The following is a 15,214-nucleotide window of genomic DNA, read 5'->3' as shown; positions in this document are numbered from 1 at the left end:
GACTGGCTGCTTGTCCTTCATTTTGGCCTGTATTTTGTTGTTGGTCCTTGCCCATGCAGTACTGGGAAGGGAGGCAACGCTCTACCTGTGTGCAGACAACATGGAGCCAGCAGAGAAGCAGGGTAACAGGAAAGCTGCTGGTCCGAAGAGCTGACAAGCTGGAGGTGAAGGGCCCAGCCTAGATGATTCAACCTATCTAATCCAGTTGTCAGTTGCAGAAATTCAGAGCAGCATCAACAGGTCAAAATAACCTTTTTGGAGAAGGATCTAGAACTGCAAGCACAGCTTTCTTTGGACAACAAGTCCCATAAAGGCAAACAGAGGAAAGTGGTTTCTTCTTCCATCTGTTGCTTCACTCAATGCTTGTCTGCTTGGAAAGCCAGCCCTAGATCTTTGACTCACAGCTCCCATGATTTCCTTCCCTTGGCTTTGCTTGAACCTGTGTGGAAAGTGCTCTGCCCCATGATTTACAAGTGGGTGGGAAGGAGCAAAAGCCCAGGGCCACAGCTTTCAAAAATCCTCATTTTTCTTGCCACAAGATTAAAGTTTTGATCTCCCATTTTCCAGGAGACTGAGAGATCAATATTCCCACTGTCTCCCTTTGACAGCTGTTGACACTGGGAAATCATTCTCAAAGAAGATTAATAGATTTCGCAGGAAGGAAAAAAGAATCAGAGGAGCTGATTAAGGAGTATTAAAGTCCCCAATTCTGCCTCACTGATATTTGGGAGAGTGATTGTGTTTAGACTTCCCACTAGTGGGAGAAGTCAAGGGGATGAGGGAAAGGATGACAGGAATACACCAACAGCTGCACTGAAACTGGCTCACAATACAGAGGGAAAGGTCAAACTGCCCTGCCCTGAGGTAAAGCCCATCTGAGTTCATTGTGTATTCCTGCTGCTCTACGGAAGGGAGGAAAGTATATAAAAGTAACTGTCTGGATAAGCTGAATGGGTACCAACCAGAATTTAGTTTGAGTATCATCTTCCAGGGCTTCCCAATCTCTTCTTCTGTATCTAATGAGCAGCTCTTCACCAGCTCATGTCAAAGCCCCTCCCTTTCCCCCAAAATATTGCTAGGAAACCACCGGTATTGAATTGATGCTCAACAGGTCTGTGCTATTTCATTTGTTCCAAAATACTTTTTGACTCCTTTTTAATATTCAATTTTGATTGGTGCTTTCTTTTATCAGGATTTCAAAGAGAATGAGGTTTTGTACAATATAACTTTCTAAGATAAGAAGTATTAGTATTCCTTATAAGTAAAGGACTTCTTTATAAATAGGGAGTAGGTTGTAGAATGCATTTAAAAGACACCTATTAGGAAATTATTGTTGTAGAGGTAATTGTTATCTCTGATAGATCTTCACTTTGAAGTACCAGTGTAGGGAATTAGTGAGGTCCTGCAGATGTTGATGAATTACAACTTTTAACATCTCACACTATTGAACCTGCTCCCTAATTGTTGTAGTTCAACATCTGCATCACCATTGGCCCATTGCTTCTGATAAACACAGGTAAGCAAACCTTTCCCTTGGATAGTACACCACGAGCTGCATGGATCGGGTTACATAATGAAGATGTGGGGTTCTGGGTGCACCTTGACTTGCTTCAAGCTTGAGAAAAATACCTTTATGCAGAAGACAAGCAACGTAATATGAGAAAACCAGGGCAAGATGCCAAATTTTTAAGTTAACTCCCAAGAAAGAAGAGTGGAAGGAAAGCAGTTGCTAATCACTTCAGCAAGAAATCTCATTGTGCTATAATAAATGAAGGATGGTCTATAGAGGGCAGAAGGAATCTCTGATCCATAGGGCAAATAAAAATCTCCTTGTAAGACTTTGCCCTGTGTCTCAGGCCATGCCTCTAGCTCTAGTGCAGTCCATCTTCTACATCCACCATGGCTCCACCCCAGGAATAGGTTAAAGTTAGGGCTGTGCTTTGGAGCCAAAGCCAAAAAGAAGCTTCATGGGAGGCCTGGGTGTTATCACTGCCCCAGTTGCCGCCTCCTTGAAGAAGATGTCCTCTGGTATCACTTTTGTTCCCCTCTAGCATTTTCCTGCAAATGGAGGCTCCATTTTTTCAGATCATCTGAATGTTGTTCCATTGGCTGTGTGAGGAATTGATCAACCGGCTTGTCACCCAAGTCTGACGTTCATGCAATTTCTGTTGCAACCAATGGGTCAACATTTGGATGATCTGGGGGGGGGGAGACCTTGCACTTGTGCGAAAACACAGGGGGGGGGATGGAAATAGGAAAATATGCATTAAGCTAAGGGATCTTAAGCTAAAGGAGATTGTTTAAAAAAATCTAGTTGCAGTTTAAGAGACAACTTCCAAAGGAAGAGATTGGCTATCAAACATTGCTACTCCTGTTTCAGTAACATTCTTCCAAGTTACAGTGAGACTTCAAAATTGTCTCCATAGATCAGGTGAAGACTATTTTAAAGCATCTCCTATTATAGTGGGGAACCATTTCTGGAGGGGTAGGAGTGCAGTTCCAGGAAAAGCAACTAGTTGCACCTGACCAATAGTTACCCACCCATTTTAGGATCAGCTGTGTCCTGTCTCAATTTGTCTAATAGGATTTCTTCTGCCAATACATACCTGTTTCCCATTTCTTCTGTAAAGCCACATCGTGAAATTTAGCAGAAGATACCTGGTGTATCTGGATTCAGCCCATTCTTTGCTATAAGAATATCTGTTCATAAACTCAGCTTTTATTACTCTAGGAATTTTGTATCAGTTCTAGGAGCTAATGTCAGATTTTGGAAGATCCAACACTGTAGCACTGGTAATGCTTAACCAAATGGGTGGTACAGTGCTAAATAGCACGAGGTCCTCTCTCCTACAATAATATGCGAAAGGTCTCATGGAAGCATGAAAGGTGTTCCATCTAGATGGATGATCATCTCGAGAGAATGGGAAGCTTTTCCAGGACAATTCATTTTAATTGGCTTCCACTTGGCAATAAAAAGAACACTGCAGATTCCCACAAGCACAAAGCATTGCAATTTTTCTTACTCTCTGTTTTACCATCAGAGAAAAAGATAACATATGATTTGTTATTGTAAAAATTTATCATTCTAAACACACTATTTAGTTTTGTAACCCAAGCTCATGCCACAACATTTCAGGCAACAAAAGCTTCTTATAAACAGAAACCTAAAGATGCAATAAATAGGAAGCCAAGAAATAAACCTACAAGTTGGCTGGTGACATTGCTAACATTTTTTAGGAGGTGGGAGAATATTTTTAGTCACGTATGTGCTACATTTCATTTAGATGTCAGAAACCTCTCCCAAAATATTCTCATTAAGTTGAAAGGCATGGCTTTCTCCTGCTTTAAGTATGTCCATTTTGTCATACAATACCTGATGAATACAAGAGATGCAGACCATTATCCATCCAAAATGTAAGGTATATTTGGCTTTGCATATTTTTAATGTTGTCAGACCCCAAATTAATTGAAACAGCAAGCAAGCATTTGCCTACTACAAACTGATTTCTGATGACACCCATCTTTGGACAAAGGCTCATGAAATTAGAGGCTGATCTGTTGGCTGTATGCTAGGGAGTGGCCAGTTGGTACTTGAAGTGTCAAATGTGCATGTAATTGTTTTACAAAAAGAAAAACTCAGAGGGAATAACACAGTACTAATATGCTGGGTTATTAGGTCTCTGTATTTTAAAAAAAAAACAAGAGAACAACCAGAGCAAAGCAAATAAATTCAGCAATATCTTAACTATTTTTCTTATATTCCTTTTCTGTAATGTAACTGTACAGTACTTCTTTATGTACCCAGAGTTGTAGATGGGACAGTCTAAAGTTTTGGCACTGTATCCCTGTTTTCCTAAAACAAGAGGTCCAAAAGTAGAGTGGATGCCAACATTTTCAGCTGTCATTCATATATTTCAGTCCCTACCTTTTGGAATTAAAAAAAATACCATCCAGCCCACGATTGCTGTGAGGAATGTACTGTAGCAATAACATCTCTCTCTCTCCCTCTCTCCTCCCCCTCCCTCCCTGTATCCCTTTCACTCCCTCCCCTCCAGTTGAAGAGAATGGAACCAGGCTTCCCCATTCCAGCCTGAAAGCCTCCTTTTGGGTAGCACATTCCATGCATGGAGTACTTCCAAATCCTCCCTGCTCAAATCTCAAATAATTCCCAAGATCCAGTCAAAGCAAATCATTTTAAGTCCTTTTGTTTTTAGTGGCATATAGTTTCCATATGGTTAATTTCCCCATTAAACTTTAAAAGATCTTAGAGAAAATTAGACATTACAAACATTCAGGCAAGAGTTCAGAAGAGAGAGAGAGAGAGAGAGCTGGAATGGAGATTGAAAAGAAACAAATGGAAGGAAAGAGTAGTGTCTTTTCTTGTATTCTGTTAAATCATAACACTCCCAACTGCTATGCAAGACTTCAGCCACAATTTTGCATGAGTTTTTGGATCCTCCATGGAGTGGTAACTCCCTCAGATAGCAATTAAGTGAAAAAATAATAGGATGATCACTTCCTTTCCAACAACTTTGTGCACAACATCCTACACACACAACACGCGCACACTAAAGTGTTACGGTTTTTTTTTAATATCTGGGGTCCTTTGAAGCTGTAAACTATGTTAATGATGATGCAGAATTTAATTGGCAGGAGAAAGCTTACCTAATCTCAAGAGGACAGCCATGGTGAACAGGAGGAGTCCAAAATGTATGGACTAGAAGGCAAATGGAGAACCATTACTTGCCGCTGTCAGATCCTGAATATCAGGATTCAGAATACTCTTCACCTCATATCTCTCTGCCTAATTTTATCCTTTTGTTGGTCTGGTGAATAATTCCCAAAAGCACTGTGTTTGCGTGACCTACCATTTTGTTTCCTAGAAATATTTATGGGATCTATTTAGGGTCTAGATATTTCCCTGAAGATCTCATGGATGCCAAACAGCTAGTAACCAATGTTTTATTTTTCATATGTTTTTAATATCTCATTAAGTTGGCATACCAAAACTGGTGTACTAGAAGTGATATTGGAAGGGACCAATATTTTGGGATCACTTTTTTTAACTTTGCTCCTTGGAAAGTCAGTTTTAAGTTTTTAGGGAATATGAAAGGCAGTTTGTGATAAAGGTAGAGTTACTGTTAATGAGAGGGCACATCCACTCCCTCAATACAGACAAAGGCTTGCCTGCTGCTAAAATAATTCTGTCTTAGTAAATATGAGGCCAAATTTATTTTATATTGGCTTCTTTTCCATGCTCAGAATGTAGAATTGCAAAAGTTCGTAGTTCTTGTACTATACATTCAACTGGCCACCTTGAGTAATGTTTGTGCAAAAGAGCGATTTGGGAAAAAGAATCAATGTCTTGGTAGAGCTCTTTGGGCGGGGGACAACACAACAACTGGGTGTTAGTGGATGCAGGTGTTTAATGCATAATCTGTGTGAAGCCAAAACAGCCAATAACTTACCTCATCCCCCCCGCCAACTTCCCCCCTCTTCAAAATTCAGTATTTTAAAAAAGAGTTGTGTTGCCACAATTTCCCCTCCAGCAATAGGTGCTGCAAGACTCATCCATCACACTTCATCTGAGGATAAAGACCTCCTTTGACTGTTCAATGGTCTGCAAATATGGGTTGCTGAGTCTTAGATCTCTTTCATCGTGGTAGCTGGGACTCATTTCCGGTGGTCAACCAATCCCGCCTAAGTAACAGAAGCACAGAGGCAAAGGCAAAAGCACAGACTTCAGACAGTGACTTCTCTGTCCTTCTATGAGATTTTACTTCTACAGTGAGTCCATTGAGAAATATTCCTTCAGTGGACTGAAAGCATGGGGGAGGGAGGGGTTGAGCACATGCACATGTGTGCGTTTCTGTGACAGAAATCTCTGAAGAAATTGTCCTTGTAGCCTTCTTTTGTAAAAGGCCAAATTTGTTATACTGGGGGGGGGAGGGGAGGTTTCTGCAAATGAAAAAACCTTTGTACTTTGCACATGTCAGAAACAAGGGTTTTGTTACACATGAATGTTAACATATTATTTAGAAAATGTCAATGGTTGTTATGAGTGCAAATGACCGACAGTGACAGTGTTCTCATCCTTTAAATAAAATAACCATTAGTGTAACCTGAGTGAAGGAGGTTTGTTTTGCTTGGCTGGAGAGCAGTAATTCAGAAAAGAGACAGAACATGGTGCTTGGTTAACAAGCAGTATAAGTGGCCTTGTCCTCCAGCCTCTCAGCAGTTTCCAGGATCTCTTTCTTTTTTCTCTCTCTGAACATTCTGTTCTGATTAGCTTAGTGATTTAGTGACAGAAGCAATTTATGCTTTTATTTTTCTTGTCTTACTCATTGCTGATCCACACAAAATGGAATCCTCAACTCTCCCAAAGATGACTGAGGATCACCCTTGGGCCAGCATTTCCATACCTGGGGCCAGCACCCCTCAGTTTGCCTCAGATAGCAGGATTTTATGGGTGGATGAACATTTCTGATGAGTGGGAATCAAATCTGGACAAGGATTAACAAAGCAGAGTTATAATTTTCCCAGAAAAAAGTGCTGATTGGATGAAACAGAGGTTGAGCCAATCTCCTGGATAGTTCTGTCCCATCAGGAAAATCAGTGCCAGGCCAAGAGTTTTGTGGGTGCGTGTCTGAAAACAAAGGCAGAAAAGATTAGCAATTTAAGAAAATAAAAGCAGATAGAGTGATAGACCAAGAGGGGACACAAATAAATCCATATCTTTCTTCATTGGTAGGCTGTGAGTTGCTGAAGAGTCAAAGACACGGGAGTTACCCTTCCAACACAATTGGCTGTTTCTGCAAAGATGTAGAAATCTGGAATTGTGAAGGCTCGTTGGGCTAATCTCAGCATTAAACTGACTAGAAAGAGAAGTCAGTTTAATAAGGGTCCATAGAACATAAACACAATTTATGCACCTGTCTCGCCTATGGAAATTAGTCTTAGAAATAGCCTAGCATGTTATATGTTACTTTGGGAAATATGGACTTGAATTATGCAAGCGCTAAAGGCTAGAGAGAAGAAACAATAACTAGTCATCGCCTACTTAAAGCCCTTCATTGGAGGCAGGCACCATTTTCACACAAGGAGACCACTATATGTGAGATCTTTCCATTGCTTTGCTGGATGGAAGCACCTTTAGGATGCTTTCCATATTTATATACTATATTTATATACCTTCATTTGTTCCTGATGCTATCCTTTATGCACTGTTACTTAAGCATAAAATATTTTGCCACATTAATTACAAGCCAGCACATCAGAAATTAATTAGAATGGGAAGTATGTTCCACAAAAAAATAATACCTTTATAATAACTTTCATGCTTTGAATCCAGTAGTTCCCACAAGATGGTTCCTAATATCTTAGGGTAAAATACTAAAATAGCAGATGATATGATCTTGGAAAACTGCAACCAATCACAGGAGAAAAGACTCATTAGACAGATAATGAGTACTAAGGCTCAGAGCCAAACTGCATAATCCCAATTCACAAGGCATTTCTTTGAATTGAACTGTACATTTATTAAGCTGCTATCTATAAACCTCAATTGCATCACTGCTAGTTCATCTGCAATCATAGAACAATATCACTGACTGCCATTATAAAGTATCAGAAGGCTTTCCAATAAAAATTCTTCAATGTTGTCTTGAAATGAGTAGGAATATTATCCTCAATATCTGGTGAAATCCACTGGTGCATTTCCAGAAAATTTTCCCAGATAGAAAATGGGTGTTAGGTCTTCCTCTCAGCATAATACTGAATTATGATTTACAGCACATACATCCTTCTCCATATGCTCATGCTTATCACATCAAGCCCTCTGCCTTTTCCATCCACTCTTTGCCTTTTCCCCCTTGACCATCTTCCTTTGATGCTGATCTAGATGATGGTTTGCCTGTTTGCCAGCTCTTGGACTTCCTGTCCAAGGTCTTTGCATAATCTTCCCCCTGGACTCTTTTCTGTCATCTCGACCTTCCAGTTGAGAGAAGGTGATGACATCCCATTGCTGCTCTTTCCCAGACTGACATCCTTCATCCCATCATCAACCTCTGAACTCTCTGTTAGGACAAGAGGCAGAAGGTTGCTTTGGTTAGAGCCATTTTCTTTTCTTTTTTAATTTCCTCTGATAATTGTCTGGGGTCTGCGTTAATGGAAATGTAAATTGACTGCCACTGTGCTAAATGACAATCGGGTTTTGTTTGACAGAGCTGAAAAGTATCTCATTGAGAATGTTGGCACCAAACAATCTAAATGCAAATGTAGGTGGGGCTGGGGGAGGACGGCATTTTCACTTCTGATAAGGTTAGTGGATAATGTGAGAAGGTGGAAATGGCTGCCAGTTCATAAAAATCATCAGTTTTGTTACAGTTCAACTGCAGAGGCCATTGTTTGTTTGTTTTATTAAAGGACTAGGCTATATTCTTTTCCTCCCAATGACATAGCCTTCAAAAAAAAAAACCAAGAAGTGCAATAACTCTGCATTACATGATTTTTCCCCCTCTCAGAGTTGGTACAAATCTAGAAAGTAATTATGGGAAATTATAGTCCATCCTATAATTCTGCTATTTCTACAGGCTGTTCTGGCCCCTGCTTTGAAGGAGAGACCTTGACCCTTTTCCTTTCTTAGACTTCAGATGCAACATTAGATCAGAACCTGGTAGAAACAAAAGCCCATTCAATGTTTCTAAAGGATTACAGGGTCACTAAAAAAAAGTCTACAGTTCATATATCTAACTTCTGCCCAATGATAGGAGTGCAGTTGGCACTATCTAGACCAGTGATGGCGAACCTTTGAGAGACCGGGTGTCCCAAACCCCCCCATCCCTGCTCTGCCCTGCCCTCTGGGCCACCCACCACCTCCATGGCCCATCACAGATCACCCAGGCAGCCCAGCAACGCCATGGCAGCCACGCCCTCCACCCATACCCCGCAGCAGCATCTGCGCACGATGGGGTGCAAGGGCAGAGTCTTGTCCCCACTGCCCGGCTACCATGTCCTTGGCTGTGCTGCTTCGCGTGGGCCGCGCCCAGTGGTGACTCTCTTCCAGGGGGGCTGCTGGTGAGGAGGGGGCCGTGGAAGCAGGGACTGGGGAGACAGTGCGTGTGCCCACAGAGAGGGCTCCAAGTGCCGCCTCTGGCACCCGTGCCATAGGTTCGCCACCACTGACCTAGACCCTAAGCACACTCTTGGGAGCCTCTTTTAGAAAACATTAACACAGGAATCAATCCTCCACCCACTTCTTCCACTTCCAAATATTTGTGGAGAACCATGCCAAGTCATCAGATTGATTTGGAGAACTCCCAGGAACAGTTTAAAGAATATTAGGTCCCTTAGAATCCAGATATCTATTCTCCAGCTAGGTCAGGGTGGACCTTCTCAGAGAATCTTCCATTAATTACGGGAAGCTTTTATTTATCCAGGCAATCACTTGCAGTGTACTTTTAATCAGGACACAGCCGGGAAGGCTACATTTACTGTGATCATTTACATTTTCTGCCTCAGGAACCAAAACATGTTGGTCTCTCTTTAGCATAATCCTTTCCTTTTTTTAAAGTGCCTATGCCATTTACACTGTGGAAATCTTAATCTACTCTTCTCTGCTGATAACTCCACGTTGCAGGGATTTCTTTCTTTCCACACATATCTATTTTTCCTCAGGCGGCAATGAACTTGTCACTTCCATTACTTAAGACCTGGAACGTATTTTGACTCAAGACATTTTGCTGCTGCCTAAAACAAAAGACAAAGTGGCCCTCTCATACCACTACAGATATCAATAGGATGGGGAAATATTTCAGTTGTGAAGTTCATGAGGATTTCTCATATACAGCTGACATATATTGCTTATGAAAATTGTAATATAGGCCCTAAAAGAAATTTACAACAGTTTTAAAAAACAATAAAGGTAAAAGGAGTCCCTGCAGATTTTACTCCACTAGTCATTGCTGACTATAGGGGGCGATACTCATCTCCATTTCAAGGACACTGAGCCACTGCTGTCTGAAGACATTTCCACGGTCATGAGGCCAGCATGACATCATAGAGTGCTGTTACCTTCCCACCGAAGTGGTACCTATTTATCTACTTGCATTTGTAGGCTTTCTAACTGCTTGGTTGGCAGGAGCTGAGATGAGGATGGGAGGTGACCCTGTCACATGGTGCTCAGGTCTTGAACCTGGACTGCCAGCTTTCCAGCTGACAAGCCCAACGTCTTAACTGCACTCCCTTTAAAAAACAATGAATCTCATAAAATCTCTTCATCAACTCCAGAGGGAAAAAATCCAGAAAATCCATTTCAATTTTTATTACAGTCATGGACCACCAAAATCCAGAAAATCAGCTCACTTTGCCTCAACCTATTTATATTGTCCTTCCCAAATATTAAGTGTGGTTGATGTTCATCAAAATATTGCACATATCATCATGCAAGTATAACAATCTGTATAATTGTCCTAACAAGCCATTGAAAACAAGATCATTACATTGTAGTGCCTGATTAAATTTGATTCATGTTGTGGCTGAAACCCAATCATAAATCTGAACAGAGAATGGGCACCGCCTTAATTTTGGTCTAATGTGTAAGCAGCCAGCCAGCCACTTCTCCTCATGATGACCAAGGAAGTGGCACTGGAGGCTCAACACATCCATTCATGCACAAACTCTGACTGCACAAACAACTCATTTGGCACCAGCAGTAACAATAGAAACTTCATCAAGGTGGGTCTGGGCCAGACTACAAAGTTCCAATGCTTCCCTCCCTTGCCTAGCATTGTAATTTGGCCTTTTTTATCCATCTGTGTAGGAAAGAAGCTTAATAACCTAGCTGCTATATGCATGTTGCAATCCTAACAATTAGTAGCCCTTGAGCTGTAGATTAAACACAAAACATGGATTTAACATCATTGCCTGATTTGGTATTTTTTAAAAAAGCAAACCAATGAAAGTAACATCTTCCTATCACCTATTCCTCCCTTTTATGCCTGTTATAAATATGTATTTTTTGGTTTGGTTTTTCCAAAGCTGCTTTTTCAAGAGGCAACTGGACAAGAAAGAGCATAGACATCCTGGTTTGATTTATTCTGACCACTTTCACCACACAGTGTCTGCAACTATTGCTTGAGAAGTTCCTCATCTTGAAATTGGCAATTGTCAGGTGATAAAAAAAATAAAACACACACGCACAGCTGCATCTTGCTATAATCTCGTACTAATAATTTTGATAGAGTGCAAACCTGTCGGTGAGGGCAATTCTTTAGAAATTGTGGGCATAAAGATAGCTTCCATCTGTAGCTAGTCCATGAACTCAAACGGATAATGGACTTCGAAATGCCAGTTAATTCAGACTCTTGGCTTCCCTGAACGGACCCAGAGGACATATTTTAGAAAACAGATTCATTTTTCTTTTTCCTCCACCAATCATTGCAAGCTGAACACAGTGGTAAAATACAGAGAAATATAAAATTGTATATGGCTTATATATACTATGATTCTCCAGGCCCAGTGAGAAAAGAAAGAAAAGAAGAAAAGAAAGAATGTTCTTCTAAGTGTCAAAATTGCAGGTTTATTTTTATGTTTACACCCAAAAAAAATTAAATCCTGCTTTTCTACCAGGTAGTATTCAAAACTACATTGAAGAGATATATTCTCTATAAAAAAAAAATTGGGAAAAACCATTCAGCCATTTACAGTTCCTGATCATGAATTGTGGGGAAAGGGGGGGAGGGGCTAAAATATTAAACATTTTTATTCAAAGCTGATTTTTAATGCTTGCAAATGCACATCTGCAAACTCAAATGATGCAGAGTCATTTGAAACAAAATGCATCTGGCAAAAATTTTGCCCTGAAATTGAAACACTCATTTGTTTTGTTTTGCTTTGCTTTACATCATAATTGCCCTGCGGGGTGGATTTCTGTCCCTTGAGATGTGCTCTTAGCCAGCGCCTGCAAGAACACATCAACAGCTCAAAAAAAAAAAAGGTCATCTCCCCAATAGTTAATTAGTCACAAATTGCCATCGCTAAATGGATATAAAATGATTTATTCAGCTCTTAGCCTTATCTGGCTTTTTGAAGCAAAGGCTTTAATGAGTATGCAAAACCTCACAGCCTCTCGTTCTGATAAAGGAACACTTCATGCAGCTGCTTTTGGAAAAGAATACCTCCTTTGACTGATTTCACCAAAATCATTTTGCCTTTTAGAAATTAGTGGAAATAATACTTATTTCCTGACACATTGGATAATGATTACATGCTACAGGGTCATCTTAACTCAAAATCTCTTTGGCTTCTCCAAATGCATTTTAAGAAATATAACTTTCTCCCATATCCATAAAGCCCACTGCATTTCCAAGGTAATAGCTAAGACCCAGAGGAGCCCATAAAAAGCTGCCCTGTGCCTCCTGGCTACACAGGGAGCTAGCCATTTCAATTAAGAATATGGAGCGCGGCATACCGCGCAAGAAGGCAACCCCCCCCAAATATGCTTAGTTTCATTATATTCTCCCTAGATGGCCATTTTTCCATCAACTTCTGTCATCATAAAAAATGGTACTTTATAGCCATGCTCCTTTATTGTGGCTGAAGTCCACCTCTAGATGCAAAGGATAGGAGTCTTTGCTTCTATTTCTCAAAAGTGTTTGAGAAAATTAGGGAAAAGGTTATTGGAGATATATTTGAAATCCGCATCCTCCTATTCCCAATTCCAGAATATACATATACATATGTATATACATATACACGTATGTATACACATACACATACACATACACGTGGCCCAAAAAGAAAACATCTGCTGCAAATTCTGTGTAGGTGTTAGGAAGGGCATCCGGCTAGTAAACGCTCAGCTCCATTCAGTCACCCCCCTCCACCCCGATAAAAGGGATTACAGGGCTGTAAAAAGAAAAAAAATACATATACATGTACATTTATAATGTGAAACCTCAAGTATTTGGTATGTACATTTGCACAAAAATGTTAAAGCACATTTCAGTGCATTCTGAAAGTAATGCAACCTTTGTATTATACAAAGTTAATTATGGCATCTTTTTGCAGATTTGAACACATACTATTTAAGTGCAGCTGTTCACAGATTCAAATTTTTTTTAAAAAAAGGTGAATATGGCAGATGCATAAATTTAGACACTTTTTCAAATGATTTAGTGCTGCTTGTTTTTTTTTTCTGTTTTAAATAAGGTCCTTAAATGTAATTGATTCATTAAATCTACAATTAGTCATGTGAAGACAATACCCGACATGAACAAATACTCTATTCTTTTTAACCTCAAATTGTGACTGTTGTTTTCTTTGAGGGTGAATCTATTTTTTCTCCAGGCTTGTGGATTGGTTTCTGAACGTTTCGTTACCAGGCTAAGTAACATATTCAGCAGAGTTTAGGGGGTGACGATGTCAGTGTCCTTCTGTTTATAAGGACTTTGTGTGGTCAGTAGGTCTTGTGATGATGAGGTCACATAAGGTGAGGGTCTTGTGATGGATCAGGTGTGGGTGTGTCAAATGAGGGTCTTGTGGTGGGTCTTGTGATGGGGAGATCACATCAGGGTCATTGGGAGGTGAAGTGCTGGCTGTGGGGAACCTGCGTAGGTTGAGAGCCGGTGCTACCTCTGGTTGGCTGTGCAGTTGATTTGGATTCTGAAGGGTTCATAGGCTGGTTGTAAGTCGATGTATCTGTTGATGGAATTGCTTGTGGAATTCTTTTGTTGTTGTTTTGTTTACTTTCAACAATCATGGCTTCCTCTAAGGACTGTCTAAATATCTGAAAAGGGAGATTACAGTATTTAGTTTTACAGAGTGGAGATAGCTATAAAAATGTCTCTAAATGTTTCTAGCTAGCAGTTTCTTCTAAGAAATAAAAGTTACATGGCATAGCAAAGTCAAGACAAGATCTGGAAGAACAAGATAACTCTAGGCTAAATCTGACCTAAAACAGGGTCAAATCTGCAAAACACAACCTACAGATCACAGCAAATCACTGCTGAAAGGTTTAGCTGACACTGAAGTAAATGTCCACAGGGAAGAGTACAATGCTGCCTATGCACTGGGAGAAGTGCCAAAAGGAAGTCTTTTTTCTCTGACCTCATCATAGGTCACTTTATTTATCTTAATATATCCCACCTTTACTTTATATAAACTTGACATGTATTACAGGTAGTCCTCAATTTAGGACTAAAATTGAGCCCAGAATTTATGTTGCTAAGTGAGAAATTTGTTAAGTGAGTTTTGTCCCATTTTATGACTTTTCTTGCCACATTGCAGTTGTTAAATTAGTAACATGGTTGTTAAGTGAATCTGGCTTCCCCATTGATTTTACTTGTCAGCAGGTCACAAAAGGGGATCACATGACCTGGGACACTGCAATCATCATAAATATGAACCAGTTGTCAATCATCCGAATATAAATCATGTGACCATGGGGATGCTGCAGCAGTCATAAGTGAAAAATGATCATAAATCACTTTTTTTCAATGCCATAAATTCAAACTCCATCTTTTTATTTTCTAAAATTGGAAGAACAAAACAATAAATTGAAATCAAGAATCAAGATCACATGAAGTATTAATACCACTTTATAATGCCTTGGTAAGGCCACACTTGGAATACTGCATCCAGTTTTGGTCACCACGATGTAAAAAAGATGTTGAGACTCTAGAAAGAGTACAGAGAAGAGCAACAAAGATGATTAGGGGACTGGAGGCTAAAACATATAAGGAATGGTTGCTGGAATTGGATATGTCTAGTTTAATGAAGAGAAGGACGAAGGGGAACATGATAGCAGTATTTCAATATCTCAGGGGCTGCCACAAAGAAGAGGGAGTCAAACTATTCTCCAAGGCACCTGAAGTCAGTACAAAAAGCAACAGATGGAAACTGATCAAGGAGAGAAGCAACCTAGAACTAAGGAGAAACTTCCTGACAGTTAGAACAATTAACCAATGGAAACAACCTGCCTCCAGAAGTGGTGAATGATCCAACACTGGAAGTTTTTAAGAAGAGACTGGACAGCCATTTGTCCGAAATGGTGTAGGGTTTCCTGCCTGAGCAGGGGGTTGGACTCGATGACCTCCAAGGTCCCTTCCAACTTTATTATTATTATTATTATTATTATTATTATTATTATTATTATTATTATTATTATTATTATTATTATTATTATTGTTGTTGTTGTTGTTGTTGTTGTTGTTGT

This window comes from Protobothrops mucrosquamatus, unplaced genomic scaffold (assembly GCF_001527695.2).
Source record: "Protobothrops mucrosquamatus isolate PMUCROS unplaced genomic scaffold, P.Mucros_1.0 scaffold455, whole genome shotgun sequence".
Lineage (NCBI taxonomy): Eukaryota > Metazoa > Chordata > Lepidosauria > Squamata > Viperidae > Protobothrops > Protobothrops mucrosquamatus.
The sequence above is the reverse complement of the archived record's forward strand: the minus strand, read 5'-3'. Positions refer to the sequence as shown.